The 12,498-nt window shown below is 39.3% G+C and overlaps 1 protein-coding gene across 6 annotated transcripts in view; it reads left to right on the top strand.

Moving 5' to 3' along the window:
• Positions 1 to 12,498, top strand: part of KDM2A (lysine demethylase 2A) — a 105,275-nt gene that overhangs the window by 31,106 nt on the left and 61,671 nt on the right. The window lies entirely within an intron of this gene.

Raw genomic sequence — 12,498 nt, 5'->3', positions numbered from 1 at the left:
CATATGGTAACTTTAATATTTTGAGGAATTGCCAACTATTGTCCAAAGCAGCCGCTGTGGTATACTTTTATTGATATCTTTAAAAGTTTATTACCAAAAATTTAGAAAATTAAACAAATAATGTATTTTTCATTGTAGGAGATAATAGGTGATCTCCAAAGAAGAGAAAAAGTTCAAAGGCACCGTTGAGCTTTTATTCTTTTATGATACCTTTGCAATTCCTAAATTATTTTTGAACTGTGTACTCTGAAGTATGTCAAAGACACTGTTCTGTATTCTAATTGTTCTCTAGTAGAACACAGCACAACACACACACACATTTGGCCTGTTTAACCTTTCTGAGTTTTCTTTTTAAATAATAAATAATCAGTAATCAGAATATAGCACTCAATTGCAGAAACTTTCAGGAGAAGACAGAATTTAAGATCTACTGATGTAGTGGCAAAGAAAAGAGAAGAGTTATTTTATGGTTATAAATAGATAGAGCTGGGTGATTGTGATGATAGGTATTCAAGAATCAGAATTAAATAATGGCTTCTCTGGAAATAGTGGATCTTAAACTGGTGAGGACAGAGAGCCAGAGAAATAATTTTAGAAAGTAAAGCACAAAAGGCACATCTTAGAACTTAGTTGTCTTGAAATTTGAGTGAATTTACTGAGACTCAGTGAGAGGGTGAGAAGGTACCTTGATAATGGGGGTAGGATGAAAGAGGCAAGGGTTGGCCCAACATTGTGGTGAAGAAAAACTATAATTGCTAGGTTTTAAAGTTTTGATGTTCTTTATAAAGTAAGTCACGAGGTCATCATTTGTAAGGAAAGGTGGTAGAACTGGGAACAGAGTTTAGGAAAGGAACTTGAAACAGCATGTGTAATATAAACCGAAGCCACTGAATACAGAATGAGCAATATTGAAATGGTGGATGGAAAATAACCATTTATTCTCTCTCTCTCTCTTTTTTTTTTTTTTTTTTTGCTGTAGAAAACTCTTCAGTTTAATATTGGTTATAAAAAAAAATTGGTTATAAACTATAATACCATGCTTTCCCCCCTCATTTTAGTGGGTTTTATCTATTGATTTCTTAACATGAGTACAAAAATGTTTTATAAAAGCTTTTAAAGGTACATAGCTTTTTTATTTCATTTGGAATTAGGTTAATATGTTTGAAACTCCCTCAGAATCTGGCCCAGGACTAAAGTTAATTTGTAGCACTGGCAGTAAAAATTTCCTGAACCAGATACGGAACTTGAAATAGAACTAAGATTTGTGTAAGTGTCTGACATATAAGTCCAGAGTATGTAATCAACTTAAAAACAATGTTGTGTGGAAGACTTGGCATATGGGAGTAGAGATAAATCTTGCTTATATTTCATCCAGGCTTAACCACAGCTCTTGTTCCATCCTGGGAAAGGTCAGGTTAAAAGAGATGCCCTTCACTGGATTTCAGGAGTCAGTGAACCTAGCTAAACTTGATTAAAGTGAGAAGGAAAGAGAATTTCAAGGATCATGAGCTTCGGAGACACTGTATATATTTCCCTTACATTAGAGATTCTTGTAGCAAGACTTCTAGCTGATCTCCTAGTGGTAATGTAAATTGACTGAATACACACATATCAATTGATTAAGTTAATTTTTACTAGATCAGTTATAGTTGGTACAAATACTTGTCATTGTTGCTGTCCTTTAAGCAAATTATGGGGGTTTTGGTAGTTAAAACTCAAATCATAGGGTTTTTCCTTTGTCAGAAACAAATAATCCACACCCTAAAGTGCAATCCAGCTGAATTTATCTGCTGTACTTTGCTTAGAATTAACCAAAAGAGCTGAGGTGGGGGCTGGTGGTACATGGCTTGTCACTACAGCTCTACTTACATCTCTCAAGCTTTCAATAGGTTCAGGACGCTGCGGCCACGTTCAGCGGAGTTAGTAAGCCAGTCAGGAGATACCGCAAAGTGGTCTTATGGCTTCTTTTAACTCAGTCTGGCAGATAAATAAGCAAATCTTTTTCTTTAACAATAGCAAAAGTTAAAAAGTGTTTTTCTTTACTCCTGAATTAACTGAATATTCCCTTAGCAAGGCTATAACTAATCTGTCAAATTCCCTGTGGATTTGCTTTAGTGTGGTTTTGGGGTCCCTTCCAGACCCTGACATTTGTGTGACCTTAAACAGGGCACTTCTTAACCTCTCTGAGTCTCAGTTTACTCATTTCTAAATTGGGGGTAATAATGATACTTGCCTTTTTAGAGTTGTTTGAGGATTTAATGGGATAATGAATATAGACTGCTTTGCAAACAATGAACTTTGAATAAATGGTATCTGTTATAATTTTCAGAACTTAAGTTATATAACCAGCTAGTTCTACATATTTCAAATCTGACTTTTTTTTTTCTTTTTAAACTTTATTTATTTTATTTTATTTTTGGCTGCGTTGGGTCTTCGTTGCTGCACACAGGCTTTCTCTAGTTGGGGCGAGCGGGAGCTACTCTTCGTTGCAGTGTGCGGGCTTCTCATTGCAGTGGCTTCTCTTGTTGCGGAGCATGGGCTCTAGGCACACGGGCTTCAGTAGTTGTGGTACGTGGGCTCGGTAGTTGTGGCGCATGGGCTTAGTTGCTCCGAGGCATGTGGGATCTTCCCGGACCAGGGCTCAAACCCATGTCCCTTGCATTGGCAGGCGGATTCTTAACCACTGCGCCACCAGGGAAGCCCCCTGACCGGTTTTTAATTATACAAATAGAATAGGAACACATTATTATATAAAGTTAAAGTATTATAGATAAGGCTAAAGAGCCCCTTAAATGGCTGTAGTCCCAATCCCTTCCCCAGAAGTAACTATTTTATCAGGTCATGTATCCTTCCATGTCATCTTCTTTGCCTTTAAACACACATACACATGCACATGCGCACACGTGTACACAAATAATACACAGGTATATATATTTTCTACTTCATAGATCTATAAAAAGATAGTGAGTTAGTAATTTTGTATATATTACAAGTACTAGTTATTAGAATCTATTTTATAAGCTCAGTAAGCAAAGGATAGCAAAATTCAACAATTTTTAATGTAGTGTCAGATCTTAGGCCAAATTATAGAATTCTTTTTTATTATTATTATTATTAATTTATTTATTTTTTGGCTGCATTGGGTCTTCGTTGCTGCACATGGGCTTTCTCTAGTTGTGGCGAGCGGGGGCTACTCTTCGTTGCGGTACGCGGGCTTCTCATTGTGGTGGCTTCTCTTGTTGCAGAGCAGGGGGTCTAGGCTCGCAGGCTTCAGTAGTTGTGGCGCATGGGCTTAGTTGCTCCGCAGCATGTGGGATCTTCCTGGACCAGGGCTCAAACCCGTGTCCCCTGCATTGGCAGACAGATTCTTAACCACTGCGCCACCAGGGAAGTCCTAGAATTCTTACAACCCTGGAAAGGTTTATTCAAAGGGAAGAAGCTGGAAGAAATAAGAAATATAGTTTCAGTCATTTAGCTCAAAAATACACATTTGCTAAAAGGCCAATAAAAGATCAGAACTTAAGAAATTCACTGTCTCTCAGTTTACCTGAAGCTCTACAATTGGGGGTCAAAGATACTGTTTGTTAGTCTGACAAGTAAGAAATGATGTTTCCTTTTTTCAAAAATGTGAAAAATTTGCTCTCATCTTTGTGGGGCAAGGGAGACATTTGAGGGGGGATAGTAGGGAAGAGTAATTGAAACTACTATTTGTATATAATTGATCCTAAGTATATTTAAATTATATTTTGTTGCCTGTGGTATTTTTGAAATAGATAGACATTGGGAAGTGGATTCCAGGCCACTTATGGAAGGAGATTGATCTTGAAGTGATGTTAGTTCCTCTCCTAAAGCCACTTTCTGGCAGAATTTTCTTTTTAAGTAAGGGAATGTCAAGAGGAAGAGGCCACAGTTACTTCGGCAGCAGGAATCTAAGAGTTGGAGAATATGGATTTGACATGATCTCTCTTCTCTGGGGAATTGGAGGTCAGTTGGACAAAACAATGGGGGAAGGGGTTAGTAGACAAAGACAAATGCCAAGGTAAAATGGTGCTAATTCTAACCATTAGCACCTTTTTCTTTTTTCATCCGAGTCTTCAGACTGAACCTAGTAATGAAAGCCAAAGGACAAGAACTCCCAGGCCCACCCAGTATGTGTGTAGAGGATGTGGAGTAAAGCCTCCCCTGCCCACATAGAGATGTGATAACCCCCTTTGCTTAGAGGATATCGTGGAGGGTACCAGAGCAGGATTGAGTTTAGTTTGTAAATTAAACCTTGGTAAATGGTTGTTTGGCTGATTATCATATGTAAATATAGAACAATTCCAGCATTTGTTGCTTTTGGAGATTCATATACATACATTAAATCCCTTTCTTGGTAGCTCACTTTCTAAGCTTTGCTTCTGTCGCTTTTTCCAAGAGCTAGATTGTTTTGTTCAGCATAGTAAGCCACTAGCCACATGTGGCTATTGAGCACATGAAATGTGGCTAGTGTAATTTGAGATGTGAGTGTAAAATACACAATGAACCCTGAAGACTTAATATGAAAAAATAAAGATCTCAGTAATTTTTTATAATGATAACAGTGAAATGATATTATTGATTACATATGAAATGATTTATTGGATTAAATAAAATATATTATTAAAATTAATTTCACCTTGGGCTTCCTTGGTGGCGCAGTGGTTGAGAATCCGCCTGCCAATGCAGGGGACACGGGTTCGAGCCCTGGTCTGGGAAGATCCCACATGCCGCGGAGCAACTGGGCCCGTGAGCCACAACTACTGAGCCTGCGCATCTGGAGCCTGTGCTCCGCAACAAGAGAGGCCACGATAGTGAAGCGGCCCGCGCACCGCGATGAAGAGTGGCCCCTGCTTGCCGCAACTAGAGAAAGCCCTCGCACAGAAACGAAGACCCAACACAGCCAAAGATAAATATAAAAATAAATAAATAAATAAATAAGAGATTTCTATTTTAAAAAAAAATTAATTTCACCTTAAAAATATGGCTACTAGAAAAAATTTACATATGTGGCTCACATTACTTTCTGTTGGAGCCCGCTGGTCTAGAACAACCTGCACCAGTGATGAGTACTTGCTGTAGAATTTCACGTGGGTCATTCTTGCTGTAGAATTTCATGTGGGTCATTCCATAGACATTGAGTGATTTTAGTTCAGTAAGAACATTTAAGCCATCATTTAACTTTTATAGTCAGAGTTTTCCCCTTGGCTGGGGAAACAGCATTTGAAATTTAATTTTGTAAGTCAATGAGAATATAGGATTGCAGTGCCAAATTGTGTGTGTGTGTGTGTTACGTGCATGCACGTGTGCATGTGTTATTTTTCAGGAATTCCTCTTGCAGTGCTTGTGGTGCATCTTATACCCACGTCCACAAGGAATGGGTCCTACCAATCTTCCTACCTGATTAAGCCTGTCCTTGGAAAAGCGATGCTTTTCTGTCCCAGAAAAGGATCCTGGAACCAGGTATATTCCTCAGTGCAGTTCTCATAAGTCCTTACTCCCAAGGAATTTGGGACATTAGGCTTAATATGTTGTCAACCTTTGTATTCAGCTGTCTAGAGCCAGTTTTCTACCTTCACAAAATAAAGTTGCTCCCAAACTTTTTTAGTTTGAAAAAGCTCTAATACAGAAAAGTTGAAAGAGTAGTATAATGAACATCTGTATATTCTTCCCCTAGAGTCCCCAAATGCTTTTTGAAAATTGCCACGTTGTTTCTATATATAGTTTTTTGAGGCAGAATTATTTGAAAGTAATTTGCACATCATGACACATATTTATCACCCTTAAATATTTCAGCATGTCTTTCCTAAGAATAAGGGTATGACCTTATCACAAATCTATTGTCATAACCTAAGAAAATAACAATAGTTCCCTGATATCTAATATTCATATTTTCCTAAATAGCTTTTTTCTGACTTTTTAAAACTCTGGATTCAGTCCAAGTTTATGATTTGCATTTAATTATGACTCTTTAGTCTCTTTTAATCTAGGATAGAGGTTGACATACTACAACCCTGTGTCAAGTCTGGCTAGCCACCTGTTTTTGTACAGCCCTCTAGGTAAGAATAGTTTTTACATTTTTTTCCCATATCATTTTTTTTTTTAATTGAGGTAAATTCTCATAACATAAAATTAACCATTAACCATTTTAAAGTATTCACTGCATTGACGTTTAGTACATTCAGTACATTCTATCTAGTTGCAAGACATTTTAAACATCCAAAAAGGAGACCCCATACTGTTAAGCAGTGTCCCCATCAACCCCTCCTTTCAGCTCCTGGTAAGTACTAGTTCACTGTCTGTTCCTGTAGATTAACCTATTCTGGATGTTTCATATGGACGGAATAATATAATATGTGACCTTTAGTGTCAGGCTTCTACTCAGCATGTTTTCGGTTTTTTGTTTTTTGTTTTTTTTTTTGCCTGCGTTGGGTCTTCGTTGCTGGGGCTCTCTCTAGTTGCAGCGAGCAGGGGGTACTCTTTGTTGCAGTGCGTAGGCTTCTCATCGCAGTGGCTTCTCTTGTTGCGGAGTACGGGCTCTAGGCTCTCAGGCTTCAGTAGTTGCAGCATGCGAGCTCCGTAGCTGTGGCACGTGGGCGCTAGAGCACGCGGGCTTCAGTAGTTGTGGCGTGTGAGCTCAGTAGTTGCGGTGAGTGGGCTTCTCAGTGCAGTGGCTTCTCTTGTTGCAGAGCACGGGCTCTAGGCGTGTGGGCTCAGTAGTTGTGGCACACGGGCTCTAGGGCACACGGGCTCAGTAGTTGCGGCGCTCAGGCTTAGTTGCTCCGCGGCATGTGGGATCTTCCCGGACCAGGGCTCGAACCTGTGTCCCCTGCATTGGCAGGCAGATTCTTAACCACTGCGCCACCAGGGAAGTCCCCATCAGTGTGTTAACATTTGTTACAATTGATGAAACTACACTGACACAACATTATCACCCAAAGTCCATAGTTTATATTAGGATTCACCCTTTGTGTTTATAGTTCTGTGGGTTTTGACAAATGCATAATGTCATGTGTCCACCATTACAGTATCATACAGAATGGTTTTCACTGCCCTGAAAATCTACTGTGCTCCACTTAGTCATCTCTCCTCCTCCCTCTCACACCAGCAGCTACTGATGTTTTTATTATCTCCATAGTTTTGCCTTTTCTAGAATGTCATGTAGTTGGAATCCAAATACAGTATTGCAGCCTTTTCAGACTGGCTTCCCTCACTTAGTAATAAGCATTTAAGGTTCCTCCATGTCTCTGTGTCTTGATAGTTCTTTTTATTGCTGAATAATACTCCATTGTATGGCTGTACCATAATTAGTTTATCCATTCACCTGTTGAAGGACATCTTAGTTGCTTCCAGGTTTTGACAGTTCTGAGTAAAACTGCTGTAAATGTTTGTGTGCAGGTTTTTGTGTGTGGACATAAGTCTTCAACTCTTTTTGTGGATGTTATTTCCCAGTCTGTGATTTCTCTTTTCATTCTCTTAAAAGAGTGTCTTTCACAGAGCAGAAGTTTTTGATTTTAATGAAGCCCAACATAACAAATTTTTATTTCATGGGTTTTGCTTTTGGTACCGTATCTAAAAACTCATTGCCAAACCCAAGGTCACCTCGGTGTTTTCATATTATCTTTTAGAAGTTTTATAGTTTTGTGTTTTACATCTAGGTCTATGATCCATTTTGAGTTTATTTTTGTGAAAGGTACAAGGTCAGTGATTGTATCTTTTTTTGTACGTTGACTGTCTAGTTGTTTTAGCCCCAATTGTTGAAAAGACTGTCTGTTCCACAGGAAAACGTTGAATTGCCCTTGGTCCTTTGTCAAAGATCAGTTGACTGTACTCATGTGAGTGACATTGTCTTTTAAAAAGCCCTACATTCTGGATTTGTCTCTTTCCTCATTGTATACTTTAATTTGTTTTCCTAAACTGTATTCCTCGTCAACTAGAACTTGAGTCTAGAGGATTAGATTTATGTTAAACATTTGGGCAAGGATGCTTCCTGGATGATTGAGCACTTCAAATTGTATCAAGTCAGAAGGTGCACAGTGCTAGGTTGTCCCACTGGTAGTGATGGTTAAGACTGGTTAAGGTGGTAACCAGCAGATCTTTCCATTGTAAAGGTATATTTTTCCCTTTGCAATTAGTAAGTACTCTAGGGATAACTTTGGCCATGTAACAGATGAATATTTGAATCTATATTTGTCAGGCATGTGCTAGATTCTTGGGAGGCAGCAGTAAAAAGAAAGATTTCTGCTCTCACAGAATTTGCCTTTTCCCCTCCCAAGTTTGAAGACAGTAGTGGGATTGGATCTATTCTTGGACGGGGTGCACTTGGAACTTAGGGTAGGCTGATATCAGAAAAATAGGATCATTGAAAAAGTATATGCCAGTAAGTATAGAGTTGCAGTATGGGATGATGTAAAACTTCTGGCTGGAGAAGGATAGTGGTGTTGGTTGCATAATAACGTGAATGTACTTAATGCCACTGAACTGTACATTTAAAAATGGTTAAAATGATAAATCTTGCATTATGTGTACGTTACTAAAATTTTTTAAAAGTATATGCCATTATGATGCATCACTGAACTCAGCCCTGCCTCACTGCCTTTTCTCTGATAATTTTCATCAGGCTTTTGTTAGTCTATTTGGACTAATTGAGAGAGAAACTGTTTCTGAGATAAAATTCTGCAGTTCAGTTCTGGTAGAGAGGAAGAGGCAGTGATGTTATGTTTCATTCACTGCCTCCAGTAGAGTTTGTCTTTGTAGCCTCTCAGGGAGACCATTGTTGAGATCTCTGGGTGTCCTGGATTGTGCCCAGGCTGTGGGTGGAGCTTCAGCTGTTGGTGCAGACAGGCTCTGCCTTTCACTATCTGCTGTTTCCATTTGTTGCAGTTTGCCAGATGCAGGCCTGCCTTTGCCAGGATACAGAGAGAGATCTACAACTTGAACCATTGTCTGAATGCTGCTGTTTTGACCCAGGAAATCCTATAGATTCAGGATGAGAGCAGTAACCATAATGCCAGCAGCGAAGTGATTGTTGACCAGTTTGCTGTGAAGGCAGGCCCTTCGTTTAGGAAGTCAACCTGTGATTAAGAGCAAGAGCTCTGTGTAGAGGGAAGGGAAGAGCACCTTTATTTGTGGCTGATGGAGCTTGGATAACTCTTGCGTTCCTATTTACCTGAACTGACTGTGGAAGCAAAGGTGGTAGGAAGGCTTTAGTGGTGGCTGTGGCAACAGCGTGATAGCGTGGTGAGGTGACCTGTGACTCTTCAATTTATAGAAATTGTATCCACCTGAAACCTTTATTTGCCTTCATGTTGGAGAATATCTAGCTTATCACAAATTCTCAGTTTTTAGTATACAGATTGTAGGTTATGTGTGTATAGCCTCTGCTTTGGCAGTAGTATAGGGAAATTAGTATGTTGTACAGTGTTTTTCAGATTTTGACTGAGCTGCAGTAGGAAATACATTTTCTTTTTTTTTAATTTATTTTATTTTTGGCTACGTTGTGTCTTTGTTGCTGTACGCGGGCTTTCTCTAGTTGCGGTGAGCAGGGGCCACTCTTCGTTGTGGTGCGCGGGCTTCTCATTGCGGTGGCTTCTCTCGTTGAGCACGGGCTCTAGGCGCACGGGCTTCAGTAGTTGTGGCACACGGGCTCAGTAGTTGTGGCTCGTGGGCTCTAGAGCGCAGGCTCAGTAGTTGTGGCGCACGGGCTTCCTTGCTCTGCGGCATGTGGGAACTTCCCAGACCAGGGCTCGAACCCATGTCCCCTGCTTTAGTAGGTGGATTCTTTTTTTTTTTTTTTTTTTTTTAAATAAATATATTTATTTATTTTTGGCTGTGTTGGGTCTTCGTTTCTGTGCGAGGGCTTTCTCTAGTTGCGGCAAGCGGGGGCCACTCTTCATCGCGGTGCGTGGGCCTCTCACTATCGCGGCCTCTCTTGTTGCGGAGCACAGGCTCCAGACACGCAGGCTCAGTAGTTGTGGCTCACGGGCCCAGTTGCTCCGCGGCATGTGGGATCTTCCCAGACCAGGGCTCGAACCCGTGTCCCCTGCATTGGCAGGCAGATTCTCAACCACTGCGCCACCAGGGAAGCCCCAGTAGGTGGATTCTTAACTACTGCGCCACCAGGGAAGTCCAGGAAATACATTTTCTGTTAGGACCTAGTGCACTCATACACATGGGTGTACATAATTTTAACAACAGTTTCAGGAAATGGTACTTAGCCATACTGTGTTTTCTGATACTCTCCATTTCATTCTATTCTATTATTTCATTTTAAAAATGCATATCTGACCTACATTGATTTTTATGACCCATGATTTAAAGAAGATTGGTGTGGAACAGTGGTTCCCACAGTATGATATATACTCAGGATTCTTTTATGTATAGGGATCTGTGAAGTCAAAACTATTTTCATAGTAATACTAAGATGTTATTTGCCTTTTTCTGTCTCATTCACTAATAAGTGGAGATTTTCCAGAAATACAGTGGAGTTTTCCAGAACTTACATGATGTGTGATGACATCACTCTCAGGGTTAATAGAATGTGTATTTGTGTATTCTTGTGTTTTCTAAAATTTTGTAAAGTAGTAGGATTTAAATGTGTTTTTTCAGAGATTAACTCAGTTTTCAGTACTCATATTGTGCTCTTACTAGCTACTTTTTGATTATACATGCTGTAATCTCTGTAACTTCATTGTGGTCCAGTGAAATCCTGAAGTTTTCCTTGAGCCTTTGTGGAAATACAAGACATTGTCTTGTTTTGCAATTATATATTTAGAAAATTCTTCCATTTTAATTTGTAATCACTAAATATTGACCTATGTAATCCACATATACAAAAGCTATTTGGGGTCCTCAGTAATTTTTAAGAGTGTAAGGGATTCCTGAAACCAAAAAGTTCGAGAACTTCTGGCATAGGGGTAAGAATGTAGGCTTGTTTTTTTGGTTTCGTTTTATTTTTTGTCTGTGTTTTTTTTTGCAGAAGGGGAGTCACACTTTTTTTGTGTGGTTTAAAAAAAAAATGTGTGTGTGTATATATATATATATATATATATATATATATATATATATATATATATATATATATATGTATATATAAAAAACCTGAGATCTGTACTCAACAGGTTTTTATTTTTTATTTTTTTATTGTTATTTATTTATTTATTTATTTATGGCTGCATTGGGTCTTCGTTGCTGCCGCGCGGGCTTTCTCTAGTTGCGGCGAGCGGGGACTACTCTTCCTTGCGGTGCGCGGGCTTCTCACTGCAGTGGCTTCTCTTGTTGCGGAGCATGGGCTCTAGGCACACGGGCTTCAGTAGTTGTGGTACATGGGCTCGGTAGTTGTGGCGCACGGGCTTAGTTGCTCCGAGGCATGTGGGATCTTCCTAGACCAGGGCTTGAACTCGTGTCCCCTGCACTGGCAGGCAGATTCTTAACCACTGCACCACCAGGGAAGCCCTCTCAACAAGTTTTTAAATGTGCAATATTGTTAATTATAAGCACAGTGTTGTACAACAGATCATCTTGCATAACTGAAACTTTATACACACTGAACAGCAACTCCCTGTTTCTTCCTTCCCCCAGTCCCTAGCAGCCACCATTTTACTTTCTGCTTCTGTGAGTTTGACTTAGAATATAGGCTTTTTTTTATAATAGTTGGCTAGATTTGAGTCCCAGCTTAGCTACATGTTGAGTAATCCTGGCTTGTTACCCAACCTTTTTAATTCTTTCTTCATAACTAAAATTGACATTTTACTGTCTTCATAGGGTTGTTGTGAGGATTATAAATGAGCTAGAAAAATGGGCTCGAAAATGCTTAGCACAAGGAAGCGTTCATATGTTAGCTATTATTATGATAGAAAATGTAGTAACATCTAGTCACATTGATATTTAGCTGTAGCATTTCATAGCAACACTCACCTGTGTGAAATTGGATTGTCTAAACCTACTCTTAAGTTCTCGTTCTCATTCTGCTCTTGCCTATGCCTCTAGTCTTTTCTTAATTAAGTGGGTTCTGTTTTCCAAACAAATTATGAGCTTCTTGAAAATAGCCGCTCTCTTCTATTTATTTCTGTTCTGTCTTGGACAGAACTCAGCCTATAGTAAGTACTCAGGATATGTAAGTCCTGTAAGTCCTAGTACAAAGGCTGTGGGACACACAGGCTTAGAATCTCTATGAGGATGATGGTGGGAAAAGAGCTTTTTAGGTCCCTGTTCTGATTCTTTACTCTGTCTCTCTCAGGAACTTCCTTCCACTACTAAACAAGCTTCCTAACAAGTATAGTGAAGGATGAATTACAATTTATTAAATCATTTCAGTTTATTTGGTTATTCCCCTTTCTCTTGGCAGTATTAAATTCTAACATAATTGTATGCTTTTCACCAGGGTTTTCTTTCATTACATCCCAACAATACAAGAGAATCATAGCAATAGATTATTTAATTCTTGTTTTCTGTAAAGGTACATGATTACTTCTATAGCAC

This window comes from Balaenoptera borealis (genome assembly GCF_965194805.1).
Source record: "Balaenoptera borealis genome assembly, chromosome: 11".
NCBI lineage: Eukaryota > Metazoa > Chordata > Mammalia > Artiodactyla > Balaenopteridae > Balaenoptera > Balaenoptera borealis.
The sequence above is the reverse complement of the archived record's forward strand: the minus strand, read 5'-3'. Positions and strand labels throughout refer to the sequence as shown.